Genomic DNA, 6,026 nt, shown 5'->3' on the forward strand with positions numbered 1-6,026 from the left:
GCTTAATGTTTCACTTCTAAATATTTACAGTAGGATACCAACTGCTGGACCTGATTATTTTGAATCTTTCAAGGATAAATTTGATTCATCGCTTGTTTGTGTGTGTGTGTGTGTGTGTGTGATTCCTCTGGGGCATCACAACCCTTAAATACAGTTTTAACTTAAACAGTGTTACTAAATTGATGAGAGTAAGGTGTGTCTTGGTGCACCAATGCTGCAAAATGTTCTTAAAAATTTGACACTTGGCAGTCACAACCAACAAGGCTGAATTAGGCATTAACTCTTTCTTTTTTCTCTCTCTTGTTTGAAATAAATTTTTGATACTTCAAAGACACCAGTGCCCTTAGAGTCAAGTGAAAGGTGCAAACAAGTGCAGATAAACATTAAGAGGTAAGATTTACGGTTTACGGTCGTCTGTTATGGTAAAAGTGGATTTTCCAGTCAAAAGGAAAACCTGATTGAGTAACTGTGACAAGAGTAAACATGCTGTCTGCTGCTCAGTGGTATTGTGTCATCCCTCTCTCTCTCTCTCTCTCTCTCTCACACACACACACACACACTCAAACACACACACACATAAATACGAACACAACCACAAACATGCACTAACTGAGGTTTACTATATTTGAGTGAAACATTTTGTGAAGAATCCCTTTAAATACAGCTTGAAATATCTTTAAATCCTCTCTCTCTCTCTCTCTCTTACACATACACACACACACACACTGACACATATACACACACACGCACACACACACACACTGACACATATACACACACATGCTGACACATACACACTCACGTACAGTTTCCTTTGTACACTCCAGTATACTCTTTTCTCTCTTACACATACACATACACATACACACTGACACATACACACACACACACACACTGACACATACACACACACACACACACACTGACACATACACACTCACATAAAGATTTCTCCATACAGTATACTCTATTCTCTCTTACATATACACACACACACATACACACTGACACACACAGAGCTCATTTACTTAACTACAATTCATTTTCCATTTTCCAAAAAACAGAGAGAGCATCAGATATGTATTTTTACATATTTTTTAATTTTTCATTTAATAATTTATTTATACTCACGAGGTGTGTGTGTGTGTGTGTGTGTGTGTGAGTAGAGGATTTACATACATGCTCTTATGTGCACACAGACACACAAGGTCAATATTGGTGTTTTCCAACTTTTGATGTGCTCCAGATCAAAGTTCATTTCTGGTCAGACTTAGGCATTTTACAGGAACACACACACACACACACACACACACATTCTTGTACTTCTATCTTTGTGAGGACACTCACTGACACAATGCATTCCCTAGCCCCTTACCCTAACCTCAACCACCACAACTAAATGCCTAACGCCACCCCTAACCCTAACCCTGACCTAAACCTAACTCTAACCTGAACCCTAAAATCAAGTCTTAAACCTCAAACAGCCCTTTGAAGAAGTGAATGAAATGTCCTCACTTTCCTAAAATGTCTTCACTCCCAAGGCTTAAGACTCAAACTGGTCCTCACAAGGATAGCTGCCAAAATACACACACACACACACACCTCACACAGACAAACTGTCATTTTTCACAGACATTGGTCTTTCTAAGTCAAGACTTTTTTTTGGGGCTCTCTCTGGGGAGAAGAGAAGGATGACTCAGTGTTTGACCTCTTGATGACCTTTTTCTGTGTCTTCATGACGGACCAACACATAACACCAAAACTTCCTTTACTGAGGAGAGAAAAACCTGAGCCCGGCCAACGCTTTGGACCAAGAACCAAAAAACAGCGTAACACCCTTCTCCTGTTTCATTGGAGATATATATATATATATATATATATATATTTATATATATATATATATATATATAAAAGAGTTCAGTGAGTTTTTCTCGACCTACTGGTTAAGATAATGGTTAAGATCACTGCTGCCTCTCCTTCTCTGTCAGGTTAGAAAAAGATCAAACTTTGTCGACTCACCTCCCTCAGAATGTCCTCGGCTTTAAGGTAAATGTAAAAAAAAAAAGCAAAAAAAAAACATGTTGGATTTAATCCTGTTGGTCTGTAAATCTCAAGGTTGTGCATACTGCAATGTGGTCATGGGAAAGATGACATTTTTTGTGAGCTTTCTATTGATTTTTCTCAAATTTGTGGTGAGCTATTATAAACTTGACACTAGAGGGAGACAGACACACAGGCATGTGTGCATGGGCACACACACACACTCACACACACACTCACTCACTCACACACACACACGCACACACTCACTCACACAAACACACACACACGCACACGCACACACTCACTCACTCACACAAACACACACACACACACACTCACTCACTCACACACACGCACACACTCACTCACTCACACAAACACACACACACACACACACACACACACACACACACACAAACACACTCACTCACTCACACACACACACACACTCACTCACACACTCACACGCACACACACACTCACACAAACACACACACACTCTGACACACTCTCTAAGGCATGCACACATACATACACACACACACACACACACACACACATATACACATTTGAGACTTTGACACTAGGACAATAATAGCAAGATAACAAAGCGAATGAGCAAAACTAGAAAAAAAACCCTAAAAACTTGGAACTGATTGTGACCTCTTCTGAAAGTTGATATAAAAGGTGTGGCTGCAGATGTAATCCAACATAATGAGTCACCTTCACATGAACCTGCAATGTACCAGAGCCATGTATGGGCACATCTGCATTCCCATTGGCTAAGGAGAACTTCAGAGTCTACGCGTTGGAAGAAAGGTCACCAATTGCAAATTAATATGAGCAACATGTAATGGCTTTGTTCAGTTTCGTACTCCAGAAGAACATAGTGAAAGGGAGAGATACAGGTGGGTTTTAGCCTGCCATGTGAGTCTCTCTCTCTCTCTCTCTCTCTCTCTCTCTCTCTCTCTCTCTCTCTCTCTCTCTCTCTCTCTCACTTCTCTCTCTCATGCACAAGTACACACAGAGAAGGTGAAGTGAAAGAGAGAAACCCTCTGGGAAAATGATCAGGTTTTCAACACTATCTATAAAAAAAAGGAAATTAGACCTGTGGTTAGAGCCGTGGAGAGCGAGTGAACAACTCTTTTCTCTGCCATGGTAATGTAGCGACTTACCACGGTTCATTCTGCTTTGAGCTATAAAGACTTTTAAATGCAAGACGTCACGCTCTCACTTAGGGAGAGACGAGCCAAGAAATACCACAAGCGCGTACCGCACAAGAGTGTCGAATTAGCATGCTATATTTAGACTGGTTCGTTCCTCTCTCTGTTTCTCTGTCTCACACACACACTCTTGGTCACTCGCTCGCGCAAATACAGGAATATAAACACTGACTAGAGTGAAACATAATTTCAAACCGAGGAGTAAGAAGAGGGAGAGAGAGAGAGAGAGAGAGAGAGAGAGATGTGTGCACGCACACACTCACATACACACAGAGGGAGAGAGAGAGAGAGAGAGAGAGCGAGAGAGAGAGGTCATCATCGTTATAGAAGGAACTGAAAAAGATATCTTGAGAGGAAAGTTTTCATAGTATTCTTCACTGTTGAAGAAAAACTCGAAATGGAGACCTTGCTCCTCGTTGTTCTGGCAACGGCCCTGACCATCACACACAGTGTGGAAGTAAACTCCAGGCCGTGTATGGCGACCAAATACAACAACGCTCACAAGATTTTCCTGAAGCGTCACCTCCCCGAAGGCGCTCCTACCACAATGGACCATAACGCATGGGAAACTTTCTTTCGCGAAACTCATCTGTGTGGCAGACCGACTCAATCCTTTCTCCGCTACAGCGAAAAACAAAGAGTTGACAAGGTGTGTTCCAGATCTGGAGGCAAAAATTTCAATGGGAACCTTTGCATTAGCAATGACATTTTCTCCTTCGTAACTGTACGCATAAGCGAGGGAACGTGCGGTATCCGAAGCGTTCACAATGAGACAAAACACATCATTCTCGCCTGTGATGAGATCGAAGACGTCTGCCAACCGGTGCATTTCGAGGGAAATCCGAAAAATTTGACCCCACACAACAACCAACCGTACTGTGGATACAACACTGGATTTAAAATACTGCCAGCGGGAGTGGTTTTATTCACTTTAACACTTCTGGCAGTAATCTGCAATTTGTAACTTTGTTTTAAATGTGTGCTTGCTAATAATTCTCTTTGCTGTTTAATCCATTCGATAATTTCAAACTATCATTTCAGATATTAAGAGTAGTCCAACGCCAGAGTCAGTGAACAGCGAGCATTCATAATCATTTCAATGTTTCAATAGGCTACTTTATGTACACACACGCACGCCATGAATAATCAACGATGTATTTCTGCTTCTGCCGACTGATTTAGATTAACAAATAAAAACTCTCAAAAAAGGGGGGGGAAAACTTGTTTATCGTATCATCATTTTGGTTAGTTTGTCATACACCACTGGGGTTAAACCGTTAACTGTCGTTAACGGCGTGGCACGTCTTTAATTTTGTCTCATCAAAGCTTCAGAAAAGTTCTGTGGCAAACATCCGCACCGTTTTATGAAGAGGTAGCCTAGTAGAAATCACAAGGCAGGCATTAACGCAACACAGCTCATATTCAATGCTCTGTGAAGGTGTGGATCCGTTTTCTCTTTTCAGACTCTTCACGCATCAGTGCTTATGCTAACCGTAACTTGCAGAAACAACTTACATGGACTTTTTAAATAGGGTGTAGTTAGGGGAATTCCGTGTATTATCCGGTTCATTCTTCGGTTTGCTTAGTTCGGGAGAAACACTTGGTAAATACAGCTACGTAAACCGCTGCGCTACGAATTATAGGCAGTGAAAAGAAAGGTGTGTTTCAAACACACCTGGCGTAAACACACGTAGTCGTGAAATGAATTCTGACGTTTGATGGCTTAGACAACGAAGCTTTGCACTGCGATCTATATTCGTCTCCCTTCTTCACTTCCTCTTTCATGCAGTGCGATGGAACATATGTGGCACATGACAACCAAACAGACACCTGATCTTGAGTAATCCATGTTTTAGAAATGCCTAGAAATGCATATGCTTAAACACACATAACCAGCTCTGTTCCTCTTAAACCTGCGCGACAGTTGAGAAGCTGCACTTCACACTGCGGGTCCTTGGTTTTCACGATAACACATTGCTTTAGCCGGACACACCACACGGGGGACCCTGTGTCGTGTCTGTGAACGGGCATACGGACACAGAGAATTTTACTTAGAGTCGGTGTAGTACCGACGCGATGGCCACAAGATGGCGCTCAAATGCTAATGCTCATATTTATCCACCGAGCTGGGAGTATCTAGGGGAGAGAGAGAGAGAGCGAGAGAAAGAAAGAAGTCATGGGAATGTTCAAGTAAACCACAGTGACTCATCAGAGATAATTACTGGGAGTCATACATCAAAATCAACGATCAAAGACATTTATGAGTTTATGTCAATCAGCTGCCACACAGCTGTGTGTAACATCATTGTGATGTCACTGTTATCTGTCATCGTTAAACGCCGTGCTGAATTACAGTAGGTTTTTGATTGTTACGGGGTCGTACGTACAGGGCCAAAGGTGTGTGTTGCAGGGGCTGCGACCGATCAAACAGTCACGCTTTTCCTTTTGTGCCCCCCCCCGCTCCCCTCATCTTTCTGCCCCACTGACCCCTTTCTTGTCCCAATCCCCCGTTCTCTGACCTCTTCATATGTGACCATTGTACCGCACGGCACAGGAATGCGTATCCTTTCACATAAAGAATTCCTTTAAGTCGCCCCCCCCCCCCCCCCGACACCTCTCTCTCTCTCTCTCTCTCTCATTGGTTTAAGACGTGATAGAGTGACTGGCTGAATTGAGGACTACAGTTCTGAGAGAAGGTTTAATGGTACAGTGGTCTGTTAATGGTCTATGTATGGTCAGTTTATTGTCTTAAGACATCTT

The sequence above is a fragment of the Chanos chanos genome, chromosome 9 (genome assembly GCF_902362185.1).
Source record: "Chanos chanos chromosome 9, fChaCha1.1, whole genome shotgun sequence".
In the NCBI taxonomy this organism is placed as follows: domain Eukaryota; kingdom Metazoa; phylum Chordata; class Actinopteri; order Gonorynchiformes; family Chanidae; genus Chanos; species Chanos chanos.